The sequence below is a fragment of the Rhyacophila brunnea genome, unplaced genomic scaffold (genome assembly GCF_057557595.1).
Source record: "Rhyacophila brunnea isolate RB1 unplaced genomic scaffold, BYU_Rbru_1.0 scaffold_17, whole genome shotgun sequence".
Taxonomy (NCBI): domain Eukaryota; kingdom Metazoa; phylum Arthropoda; class Insecta; order Trichoptera; family Rhyacophilidae; genus Rhyacophila; species Rhyacophila brunnea.
In genome coordinates this window covers 12531866-12546343 of record NW_028232827.1, presented here as the reverse complement: position 1 = coordinate 12546343, position 14478 = coordinate 12531866, and the positions used below count along the sequence as shown (strand labels likewise).

At 30.5% G+C, this 14478-nt stretch overlaps 1 protein-coding gene across 1 annotated transcript in view; it reads right to left on the bottom strand.

Annotated features, from left to right (window-relative positions):
* The window catches only part of mol (dual oxidase maturation factor 1 mol), a 242918-nt gene extending 233278 nt beyond the window's left edge, over nucleotides 1–9640 (bottom strand). The window contains exons 1-2 of the mRNA XM_085944265.1: nucleotides 9469–9640; nucleotides 7973–8182 (exon numbers count right to left, since the gene is read on the bottom strand). The gene's annotated coding sequence lies outside the window, so the exon portion shown is untranslated. The remainder of the gene's footprint in view (nucleotides 1–7972; nucleotides 8183–9468) is intronic.
* Between the last annotated feature and the right edge of the window lie 4838 nt (nucleotides 9641–14478).

Here is a 14478-nt window from a genome sequence, read left to right as displayed (position 1 = left end):
GTATACATAGCGATGTAACACATAGTACTGAGAGAGTTATATCCATTTATAGAGGTTTTTCACCCAACAGTAAATAAATTCTGATGATGGTATCATCTAATATCGTATTTTATTTCTTTATAGGATTGGTCTTGGTGAAATTGTATATTATTCATAGTTTAGTATTTTTTTGATTTGATGTGTATTTGAAAAAAAATACATTGAAACTTCACGCGTTGTAAAATCGTATCATACGCAAAAGTAGGCCAACTCCGGTGGGCAGAATATGATATCTCAACGATGGAAGGCACCCAACCACTCATATTCAGTGTACCAGAAGGGAAAAGAAGAATCGGGATTTGTGATATCAAGAGGGAAGTGAACAAATTTCCTGGAGACCGCCAAGACCCAAACCGAGTTAATGTGCCGATGGTGAATTAATTAATGAAAAATAAAGAGGCCACAGTATAATTCTTTGAATCGTTTTTTTTTTAATTTTTGTTTGGATACACATTTCAAAATATCGACGTCCTTCCGGTACTGCGTTTGTATCTTGAGCAATATTATTTTGACAATAGCATTGTAAACGGTTTATCCTTTGTTTGTATTGTGGTTACTTTTCGTAATCAGTTAAATAACTGTAAAATTAATGACCCCATTGTCTTCAAAGTCAACAAATTGGAATATTTTTGCAGTTATGATTTGATATTTTTGTATTAATCTATTAGTAAATGGTTTAATTATTGAAATTCTTTATAATTAAACTAATTAACTGTAATTTTTAGAATTTAATGACATAAGAAAAAATAGCCAGTTAAAACCGGCACTATAAGTTAAACTTTTTTAACCAGCGATTCATTGAAATTTATATTAGATTACTGATCTGTGACAGAAAAACGTCATGGTTTACTCGACAAATAAAAATTGAACCTACATAAAAATTATCAATAAAAGAAAACCATTATTGTTGACGAAAATCAATATATATGTTATCAATTGTCAATTTATTCGTTTATGTTAGTATTGAGGGATAATATATATATATGTATATATATATAGGTAAATAACCTAAATATCGTGTGTTGCTGCCAAAAGTGGGTAAGTCGATAATTTAGATATTTAACAACGAATTCCTCATCAAAAAAAGTCATCTGGTATATAGAAAATGCACATAAAGCCCAAATAAATTAGCATTATGCTCAATTTTAGAGGGCATGTCAAACTTCAAATTGCAATTACTCCAAAACATGATTTCAAGACTTAACAACTTTTGGCAGTGTTTTATGAATTATGAAAATAAATAGGACAAATTACGTAACACTTAAAAATACAATATGCAATTTTATATTCCTGGTATTTGGAGAGTAAAAGTTTCACTCTGAACACATAAAAGTTGACTACAATATTCTTGGCGGATCTTTGAATTTTCCAGTAACTAACTATATTCCAGAGTCGCTTTCCAATTATTTTGGCCAAGCATCTTAAAATCATCTATACTGTCAATTCATCTTATGCCACGGTCTCACATGGAGATTTTTGTCGTTCAACTACACATTGAATGATAGTTCATATAGTTGGATGTCAATTAATAATTAGTGGGAACCACATTTCAACAAAGTTGATCAACTTGCAAGATAAATTAAATGAAATTGAAATTCTTTCAACTTTTGTCAATTCAACAGTGAATCATCATTCAGTCAACTGGTTACCTAGCAATTTGACTAGAGCAACTAAGGTAATAACAACTCGCATCGGCACATTAAACTTATTTATTTCATTTGACGGTTTGTCATATTATTATAACTTATCGGTTCCACTTAAATCGGTTCGTGGAAACATTACTTTTGATTTCTTGTTCATCATTAAAGATTCAACAGAAAATCGAACGACAAAATACCACATGTTCAATCAACCAGACTTTCACACCATTTACATCTTGATATAGAAACGAGCATAACACTTAATGACAATAAAATGGGATGATCGGATAATGGAAGTAGTATAAGTAATAGTGTAATACACCCAAATAGAAATTAACTGGACAGTTGATTGGCGAAATCATTCATTGGGTAGTACTCAAGAGGTAGAAAACTGCCGAAAGGTATACCCACCTAAAGGCTGCTGGATTGATAAAACAGTTAACTGCGGATGCGTGAGGTAATAAAACATAAAGGTCATAAAGTACCTATCGAAAAGAATAAAACCAGCTTTTCCAATCTTTTTAGTATTTAAATTATACAAGATGTTGATGATTGTTGTTTGTTTAATTATTAAGTCTTAATGTCAAGAATTGACAGGTTACAGGATCCCACTTATGTAAAAACAATTAATATCTAATAATTCAAGTTTATTAGCATTTTATTGATTCGTATAGGCCTTGAAAATATCTAGATATATATGACAGCTGTAGCGTTTAAGGTCGATAATAAATATTATACTTTATCGTTTATTAAAAGAATATTAATGTACTTAAACACTTGTTTACCGCGATGTTATTAGTTCAATGTCTCAATAATTTTAAATTAATATGTACTAAATCCTAATTGATGAGTATTTTGTACTATTCTATACGAATTGGTTTTATTGACTTCTTCAGGCACCGAATAACTTAAAAGGTTTATTGATTTCAATGTTGGTTGCCACCATTATTACTGTTTTTTTTTGTTAAATTTTCTTGATTCTATATTCATCAGCCGTCATTTTTTATTACTTTAGTCTAACATTAAACAATTTTTATTTAGACGTTAACAATATTTCATTTAGCTATACACTTTCCTAATAATAAATGGTTTAGGTACCTACTTAATAGATTTTCAAAAAGAAAAATTTTGCGATTATCTCAAAATAGCGGAATATGGAGGTAACCAACATTGAAACCGACAGTCTAGTGCTCTCAGTTAACAGTATTATTTAATATGGTTTAATTTAGGGTTTTGTGACGACAACACTTCGTTAAAATGTAAAGAAATTGCGGTAATTCCAAATAACTTTTTATACTGCAACCAATAATTAAATCTCTTTTATTTTGTTAACTGTCAATTTATGCTGGAATTTGATAAATAATCGATTGTATTTTGTGTATTCTCCGCTATTATACCCTATTTAATATTTGGGATTGTTATAACATAACTTTATAAACTGTGCATTATTTATTATTTTAATTTGTATTTAATTTAATTTGTTTTTGTATTCGATCTTACTTCAATTGATAATATTGTTTATTTTATTTTTTATTGTAAATTTTGACTAATCATAAATATTTGTTGATATTAACGTTATTGTAAGTGTTGATTGTTTCATGTTTTGTGTTTTGTTAATATTTTAAAATAATTTGTTTAGTCCCCCTGATGTACCTAGTATGAAATATTAATGTCCAACCTCATTAATTTTAAATTAATTTGTTATTGGGAAGGTATTATTGGACGGATAATTTATGTAAGTACATATTGTTATATTATTTCTGTCGCTTTGGATTTTGTTTGATAAATATTGTTTTAAAAAAAAATGTATTCAGTTGAAAATGTCCCTCTGAGGCGAATGAAATTGGCCCTAATTTATTGATTAAAAGTGGAATAAGTACTACAAAAAAAATGCGTTTTATTAAATTAAACAACAATAATTAAATCAATTAATATAACGAAAAGAAATAGTTTATTTTTAAATAACATAAAAACTAGCATCAGATATATAAGGCACTAGAAGCCACATTTCAATTTTTCTTATATATTATTATACTATCTTAAAACATTGGTTTATTATTAAACTATTTAGTTATATTCACCTAGTGATCACTGCAATTTTCTCTGACTATTTACTTGACGATAGATATGAATAATTACTCCGCAAAATTTTTCTCAGTTACCAAACTAAGTCAAGCTTGGATCAGCTTAAGTTAACTTTTGTATATATTATCATGATTCATAGTGACCACTCAAAAAAATACATTCTAATAAACTTATTAATTTTATTTATTCATAGTACGAAAATAACGATAAGAAATTATTATTACTTCAGATTTACTAAAAAACAATAATTATTATTATTATTATAAAATACACCTTGTCAGTTTATACATTTTAATGAACATAAATTCGCGTTGATGAAGGATTTGTTTCACATGTTACAATAAATTATTACACACTACTGATAAGATAACTGAGTATTATGAGAATTATGCTTGTAAAATAATATATAATAGGTGTATTATTATATATTTTTGAAACTGTCATTTTTGTGTAAGATATAAAAAAATTGAACGCTATTTTTGTAGGTTATTGGTCATACTTCTTAACCAATCTTAAAGAACACGAAATTCATTAATATTCTAATGCCACTTAATTTCAGTTTTTTTTATAGTTAATTGAAAAAATACCGCGTCAATCAGCATTAAAACATCACGATGAGCATTTTTTACTGAAATTCTTTATATTCGGGTTGCTAAATCAATAATTAATATTGATTTATTATACGTTCCCAGGGAATACCCTGTTGTAAAAAAAAATACTGATAAAATCTGTACTGAGTAATGACTGCCCATTTAGACGGACTCTAAATTAACTAAGAATTACGACTCTGATGGTAAACCCTTCAAAATATATAATTAAAATTGGAATGATCAAACCTATTGAAGTTCATCGGTAGAATTTTGAAATATACGCTGTTTGCATACATATCTAATTTTCCAAGGGACACATAATTAAGTGACAATAATTGGAAAATTTCCAAGACAGCAATTTGAATATTATATAATATAATATGGACCTCGTAGTCTGGTGCGTAAGGCAATCGCGTGTCATGGAGGCTCCGGGTTCATTTCCCGTGAGGTCACATTATATTTATGTGATTTTCTCAAAGCCCAGGTGTTTGGGATTGTTTCACTTCTATTATTGCACGACTAATTGTCCGTGTCAAAATACAACGTAGGATTTTCGCCATATATGCTGGATTCAAAACCGCACTTACGGCTTCAGAGGATGGTGTTCTGGTACTCCAACATGAGCCTTCAGAACGTATTTCTGTACCTCAAAACCACTATGATGCATGTATTATGATTTTTCAGAATATGAGAGAATGTATACATTTGAAGTAAAAAGGAATCATCGTTTAGAACGATTCATAATAGATACCTACTGGAAAAGCGGCTGAAAAATCTTATATTACGTTTTTCCAAAAGTATTATTTTGGATATACAGGTTTGGTTCTCATGTACAGATATTATTTCATTTATTTATTTTATTTTATTTCACAAAATATTGTAGGTACTTACGTACCTAATTATTTCAATAACATATCAGTGGCTTATGGCATAAAAATTAATATCTGTTCAAAGACGTTTTCACTTTCAATAGGTAGGTAGATACCGATACATCCTTTTAATCACAACATCATTAAATTTATTCAATGATCAGAACTGAATCAAAAACTATGCGAGTCCCACACAGAGAGAAATTATTTTGTGTTTTTTTAATGTTTAATTTCATTTAAAAATACACGGGAACTAAATTAACAGGTATTTAGTTGCATTTTTGTGTACCGGGCAGATCGTCACACAAATAATAATTATACGTGTATTCACAAATGAATTGAAAAAACTAATAAGTATAATATAACTTAAAGTAGAAAGAACTGATGAGTGTCGGTAGACATCTAGAGATAATGCAGCCGCTATCTTGGGTGCATTAGATGCCGCAAGGGGTTTGGGAGAGGTATTATTCTACTTGGGGGATTCATAAGGTTTTAAATTTTACTATATTTTGTTTATTATATAACTACCTAATCACGTTGTTTTCTATAAACATGTGTAATTTAACATGATTTTTTTAAAATAAAGATTATTCATTACCTATTGTGATACGAAGGAAACTAAATGACTATTGTAGCATTGAAAAACAATAATTTTATACTGACTACTTTTCACTACAAATTTTATAATGTTTATAATGATGCACCTATATCGCTTATATTTTTTTTATAAATTAATATATTACGTAGCAATCAGAAAACAAATCAAAGACTTTTTTCTTTTATACAATTTTGTATTGTATTTTAAATTATGAGGTTTTGAAAGAAAGACCCAGGTCCTAAGATGAGTAGAAATATAAAATTTATGAAAACAATAAAAATTAAGCATCAACGAGAGAGCAAGGTGAAGATCATAGCCCCTACAAAGGGGGTTGACAGGGCTCTAGTCTGAGGGCCCGGGTTTAGTGGCCCCAGCGTGGAGGCTTGACCAGCTAAGTGAGATAAACACACATCATAAATTTTCTCTTATAGTTAAAAAAATCGCCGGCAATACTTTACTTTACGAATATAAGAGTTTATAAATATATGGGTGTGCAATACAATTATATATAATATTATGATGATTGATATAGGTACTCAAATGATAATTCACGTGTAGAATTTCTAACCAATGAACATAGCTATTTATCCAATACGGCGGATGATCGCATGTCTATTTGTCTAACACAAAAGGGGCTCGCAATCAGTGCTTCATAATATAATGCCGAGTGCCAACAACCTAATAATTCAAGTGGATTTATTAAAAAATACAAAAAATCACTAAAAATACACGGAACACCCTTAATTTTTCCTCGCAAAACTATTGGTTCTGTATAATACCATTTGGTACAAACACTGCTGTAAAGCATCACGTTTCCCGTAACTTTATTAATAGGTAGAGAGGAGCGCTTCAGGATGTACGAGCCATAGTCAAGATCCCCTAGATTCAGGCTATTGTCCGAACAAACGATTAATTAGTCAACATTATCTCTATTTTTCGTGAAGTGCATTTTTGGCAGAAAGCGGAAGGACCGCAAGAGAATGCAGTCAAGAGAAGGTACGCTATGTGATACCTACTTGTTGTAGATGTCGCCAAATTGTAAAGACATGTCGCTTGGCGAGTGCGTAACCGTTTTACAAATACCGTCGTACGTGATACCCAATTTAGTCTAAGCGGCTGCATGACCATTCTAAATCCCGTTTGATCGACAAATTGATTGAACTGGATGAAAATTATATGCAGCAAAAAGCTAACGAATTACAAAAGAAGATTTATGGAGACTTTCATACCGTAGTGGATTGTCTCCATTCGATTTGCAATAATTATATCATTGGTTAAATAGCAAAGTTTGAGAATTTTATGGTTGTGTGTTATATATTATTATGGTGTATTTGATTTTTGATTTGGCACCATGTGTTCTTTCTCCTCCTTTTCTCAATATTTTGAGATCGTTGCAAAGGCCATTATTAAAAAATAATATTATATTTAATTGTACTGTTATTAAATGTGTATGAATGCATACACCCCTTTCAATGTATCAATCAAAAAGGGGATATGGTACTGTGTCAATTGCGAAGATCAGATATAACAAATCGTATATTATTAGATTTTCCTGAAAGACATTTTTTATATACTGACTAGGTTCTTGCGAATTAAGCGTGGAAAATATCCATTCGAATATCTTTCATTAAAATTTATATACACTTTCATAATATAAATGATATGAAAGGGTTTTTCCGATGTTTATGTAAACATGGTGCAGTGGTGCAGTGCAAGGCGCGGGTCTCTCACCAAGGAGTTCCGGGTTTGACCCAGTGAGGTCACAATATATTTACAGATGAGATTTTTATCATAGCTTTGGTGTTTGTGATTGTTATGTCTAGTGTATAGTGTAACAAAAATGTAATTCTGTATTATTAATAATGTAACTATGTATGCATGTAGTTTAAAAAAATGTATGTATACTTTTGTAAACCATTGTACAGCCTTCTATTCAGAGAAGACCTCAATTGCTTCCAAATAAAGAAAAAAAAATAGTAAGTTCTCCATTCAGCTGATGACTTGATATGAAGAGGATAAAGGCCCAGCGCCTAGGTGCCTCATGAAAGAAAAAACCCCGAAATAAGTAAAATCCATCCCGCAATCGCCGTGTTGGACATGCCAGATAGCATAAAATATATTCTGTTATAAAGAAATATAAAATAAAATTACCACAAAATCTCATTGCTGCATCCAAATTGAATCACTTTGTTTTATTGCACTCGTTTTGTTTCTCAATTTTTCTGGTAACCACCACATCCATTTCAAAATATTAGGTGTCATTTAAAGTTGACCCATTGCACGTAAAACAATGCAGTTTTAAAATCACATTAAAACACAATACTAGTAAAGTCACTTAGTAATTCGTTTACACTGATAAATCTAAATTTTTTGTTAAAATAATTTGATAAACACAGTAATTTATAAATTGTAAATTAATAATCATTAAAATATTTTATTTAAAATAACAGTTTACTACCAATGTTTTTAGAGCCGAAAATCTAAAGCAGGCAAGTAAGTATTCGTCATTGAATAGTTTTTGAAAAATAGAAAACACTTTTAATCTGCAGTAACGATTGGTTCGTCATAAATTATGAAACTCTTAACGACCTGCACATTTTTGTAAAAAAAACCAATCAAAGCATCTCAAATTAAGTCAAATAAACAGAGTTTTTATACAGAAATACTAGTATGCCAGAAAACGAAAACAATTTAAAGAATCGGCAAAGCTGCCTGCTCTTTTCATTTTTTACAAAAAGGACGAACCGTCCTACAACCGTGCCGATGGCATGATCAAAGTTAACGCATTTTTAATCGATCTACGCCACGGAGTTGCAGAAAATAAAACAATCAATCGAAGCGTAAAAAGTCTTGGCAACATTACAGACACTCGATGGCGATTTATCAGTTTTTGCAAGGGGGCCTCCAAATCGGTCAGTGCCTCGGGCCTCCAAATATCTAAAACTGCTACTGTTAATCTGGCAACTGAATGATCTGACGAATTTATTTATGGCTTGGAACATTGGCTATGTATATAATATCGGCAAAGTGTATTTTTTATAAGAAATATTGATTTTACATTGATGGCCCAGTTTTATAGTACTACAACGAAGGATTAATAGTTTTTAAAAATGGTCGACCAAATTGAAAGTTTTGACTCATCTAAACTGGCTTGTATAAAAGTGACGGCTAATTATTTGTATCATATTTTTAGTTAAATACGTACATAATAGTTTATTGTTTTAGGAGTAAAGTTGATAAAGTAAATTATCAAAAGGTTTTAATAGTTTATAGCAATAATTTGCTATAAGGCGGCTCTCGTGGTGCAGTGCGTAAGACGTTTGCACCCGAGAGTTTTTGGGTTTGATTCCCGGTCGGGACACATAATATTTATGTGTTTTTGTTAAAGGCTGGGTGTTTTTGATTGTTCAAAATTACTACGAAAAAGCAAGGACATGGTTATTAATAATTCTAACAAGTAAAAGTAAGTAAAAAGTTTGTTATAATGGCTCTATGAAATTGACAAGTTTACAATTATTGTTTGTAAATGTATCTATTTATTTTTGATTTAATAACAAAACAAATCATAATATATTATTTTAACGAGATATAAAACGCATATCACTTATTTTTACGACGTATTATATTTTGTTAAGCAATTATTATACATTTCACCAATTAAAACCACTTTAACGTCACCACTGAGAAAATAAACAATATTCGTTATGATACGATCACAATCAGCTGATTTTGGCGTCAAGTTATGACGTGTTTCACGCCGCTCGATTTCCCGAATGCCTACAATACACCAGCGACCCGGCCGGGCGTCGATTTCGAACTGAGGAGGGGACACCACCGCTAGTAGGTACTCGGATTTTTTGACGGAAGCCAAGAGAACGCTCTCTCCAAAGAATGTTTTGTTTGCTGTGATTGTGTGTCTTTCATATTGTTTTTTTGTAAATTCATTAGTTACTCAAAAGGCATACGACCTTATGTTAATTTTAACATTTAAATTACATGTCTGTACTTATCATAAGTATGAAATAAACGTAAAGTTTATTAATATGGCTAATTACAATACTTGCGATGGCCGAGTGGCACCGTGTTGTTTTCTCAATGTTTGTTTGTAGCCAAATCATGGACCTAATAGAATGAGCAAGTGACTAACATCCATTTATCGTAAAGCAAAAAATATGCTAAGAAATCTTTTCAACAAACACTCAAAACTTAAGTATATTATTGGATTGTAGAGAAAATTAAAAAAATATATATATTGTTAAATATCAAGAAGGCAATGAATAAATTTATTTAATCCAAACACAACATTTTTTCTACTTTTTAAAATAAATTTATATTATAATCATAAAAAATGTGCGTAATCTTATTATAGTTTGTATCGCTGGTTTTGAATGTATAGTAAATATAATAACGCTATAGCTATACATGATAATTATTATAGCAAATAATATATTGTTTGTTAATTGTTTCTTTATTCATTTGATATTCAAATTCTACAGTTACATTCATATTACATGTGTAATTTCTGATAATAATAATATGTAATGATCTAAAACTTCAAAAATCCATCAAAAGCATGTACTGCTGACCAGATAATTACTAATTAATTACCAAATTTAAATATCATGCTAATTATATCTAATGGCCAACTAATGGTTACGCACCTAGCGCGTCTTTAGCATTGAAAGACTTAAATAAAATGATTAAGGATACATATTATAATATCGTGGAGTTGCTGCCAAAAGTTGATAAGTCTTGTCATCAAACATGATTTCGAGACTTGCCAATTTTTGGCAGTAACCTCACGTTATTATTTATTATAAACTTATATTATTTCTATTTATTACAATACAGGTTTTTGGCTAATTATAGCGGGCATATTATTATTAATTAAAAATACACTACTACGGAAAAAAGAAACGAAAGTTAAGACAAGCTTTTTACGAACTGAAACGTTTAATAGTTTTTCGAAATTATTAAAGTGTCTTCCATTTTTGTTATATACTTATCTTGGATGACTGATAAATACAATAACATTCATTAAACTGCTGACATGAATATCTACTGAATTTGATATATTTTCTTATAAATTTACTGTCAAAATTGGCAAGCATTGACGTACTACTTACCTAGTTTGAGATATTTTTTTTTTTTATTTTTTAATCTCATTTTATGCACGAGACGTATCCTTATTCTAGAAGATTTCACAAACCGTAGCTACGTTCCAGTCAGCTTCGCTCCAATTCGAGTCCTGATTAAAATTAATCGTTTACGTGAAACCCAAAAACATCGTTTAGGTACCACAACTTTACTATTGTATTTTGGATGACATATTTTTTCTCAATTAATCTATGTCATTAATACTATAGCACATTATCTTATATAATTCCAAACTTGAGGTAAGTACATAATTTATAGATACTTGTGTAGGTAGTTCATGGGTATTTTTTTTATGTCAGCGACTGTACGATTAAATATTGAATACTGCCATTTTGCAGAAATGAGTGCGACAGTATTGCCGAAATAAAAGTTTTTTTACTTAGATTATTTTTGTTACTCTATGCACAACTGCATTATTTGATTGGAGTGATCGGTCAAAGCAGTGTTACAACTGTCAAAAACTTTTTTCAAAATTAAAAATTTTTGATTTCCGCAAGACAGCTTTCTCGGTGCCGGGGGATTCCGAACCGGTCCTATCTAAACGAGTTACCGCAACAAACTGGCGATATGCTAACTCGATGAAGACGTACTTTTTCACTTGGGAAACAAGTATAATAATAATATGTAGTCCAATTTGTCAGAACTAGAACTAATGGAAAATATATTTTATAATTTTAATATATAGAATCTTGCGGTTATATAGAATATCTTTTATCATCTAGACCAGTGCTTCTCAAACTTTTTCATACCGCGGACCCCGAAATCAGAAAAAAATTCAAGGTTCCCATTCCCAAAAAAATTAGTCTTAGTGACCAACAGTACTTTATTTACCATTAATTATTATTATAAGTAGGTATATTTTTATTAAAAATTTAAAAACAATTTAGTAAGAGAGGTGTGATTGCAAATATTTTTACATAATACATCAATATCCGGTACAATCAATGACATATTAAATGGACAACTCACTTCATACCGGCGCGCACGAGAAATTGTGCATGAAAGTCATTCACAGATGTATAGGTAGATGTCACGTGACCATATAACGTATCCATTTCCATTATGCGATACAAGCTTTGAGAATTTATAGTAATATAACCTTTATTGTAATGGCGTATTAGTGCCATGACTCATTGCGTTAGAAACAGATTCTCGGTTACTTACGACTTCTCGGAGATTAGACGCAAGTGAGCCTAGCGCATCACAGGCGACTGTCCAATGGTTTCTGTCATTCAATTGCACTGAATAAACATTATCTTAAAATGGCATTTTATAAATATTAAATAATACTAACACATGAAAAGTGATATCCCATCTTTCTTGGAGTGTTTAGTAGTTTTTTTTTACAATTTTTAACTAGGCACATTGGCATTTTATAACACAATAATAACGGTGGAGTCGAAACCTGACAGTCAGAAATTTTGTATGGGCAGACCCAGCGGTGTCACCAGACCGCTTGCAAGCAGAATGCTCATTTGAGCGTAGGATACCGATATTAAAATATGAATTTCGCCATCCGGCAGACCCGACACAAAGTGAGTGTCATTTTATTTTCTAGATGCTTCGTCCATATTAATGTCATTGGGTACAATGTTTGAAATGTTAATTCGAAGGGTTTGCTCCAAAGTATCTGTTGAAAAACACGACCTATATTTATTTTTTATTACCAGTAATGATAAAAATGCTGTTTCGCATAGGTATATTGTCGCAAAAGGAATTATGATTTATAATACTGCTGTTGCGATTGACTGATATTCTTGCTGTCGCCTTATCCAAAATTCGGCAAGACTTCTTTCATGAAATCAATCATATTTAAAGGATTTATCAAATGGTGTTGTTGTCCAATTGTAATTCGGTCTTCATTTAAGTTTGGGAAATATTATCGTCCAGTGAACGTTTTTTATGATTTTTTTTTCAAATACTGAAATATTTCGCGGCTCCCTGGCAGGTGCTCCAGAGCCCCCTAGGACGTCGCGCCCCCCAGTTTGAGAAGTACTGATCTAGACTAAGTATTATAATAATTTAAGTTAAAGAAGAAAGTAGGGCAATCTATCCTACAACCAGGATCTTGTAACGTTTTCGGGAGATGCTATACTTTCACGTAGACTCTCATAGTGTTAGAGATCAAAAGGAGTTGGGAAGTTGCGTGTGGTGACGGGAAAGTATGTGTACATATTATGTCTAATGAACGAGACGTTTCCGTGTCTCAGGTAATATGATGTATTTATGATAAATGCATCTTCTTATTTTAAATCATACTGAAGAAGAATATTAATTATAGAAAACATTACGATGAATATTTAGGAAAGATTTCATCCCGTAATATAAAAACGCCCCAGTCGAATATTTAATGTTACAAAAGATATTTTAATAAATGGTGATAATACTTGTTGGAATTTTTATTTTTTATTTTTTTTTATTTTTATTATTATTTATTTATTTATTTTATTTATTTTTTAACCATGTTAGATTTTATTAGGATCATAAATGGGCCTCCGCAGAGTAGAGGTTTTTGTTTTTACGAGAAATGGATATTAGCCACTTACTCAACCTATTATGTCCATACTCTTACTCTAGACACAAATTGAAAAATAATATGTGTATTTGCCAGACCTAGGATTTGAGAATGGGACCCATGATATTATAAGCGGATGAGTAAGCTGCTCGGCCATCGTGGGCGTTTACCATCTGGAATTTATTAAGCAAACTAAAAATTACTTACGAAACATTTTTTGTATCATTTTGTTACCTTCTTAATGAGAGTAATAATATATCGCTTGCTTATGAGTAATTTTAAACTCAGAATGATATTGCATCTTACTTATATCAATGATCCCTGTAATTTTATAATGCAGAAATTCTGGAGTGGAATTCAAATACATAATTCAAGTCAAATTGCAATTTTGTAGTTATTTAAGATAATTATGCTAAATATTGATACTTTTCCATACAATAATATGATACTAATTATTGTTACTTTTAGTTTATAAACATATATAGGAATATAATTATATATAACATATATTTTTAATAAATTCCAGGATCCCAAATGCGATATAATAAAAAAGGACAGTTGAGATATCCAAAAGGGTTTAAAAATACGGTAGGTATTTCTCTTTGTTAAGTATATAAAACGATCACTGAACTTCTCAATGACATTGGCCAACGACCTGCTACACAGGGAAATTAAATTTACTCCTCTATTAATATAACAATTATTATAAGTGAACAAAAAGATTTTGACTCGCTAAATTGGAATCTACACAATGATATCAATGTATTGAGATAGTAATCATCATCTATATCGATCAACTCCATTTTCTTGGTAATTTATTGCCAAGTACTAACTAAGAAAATTGATTGTCTCATGCAAGCATCCACCAACCCATTAGGTTATTTACTATCAGTGACGAAGGGTGGAGGTAGGTTTTTAAGATCTGCCATAAATATTGCACACTAAACTTTTTCAGTCAAACGTTTTTATTGTCATTGAAATAATA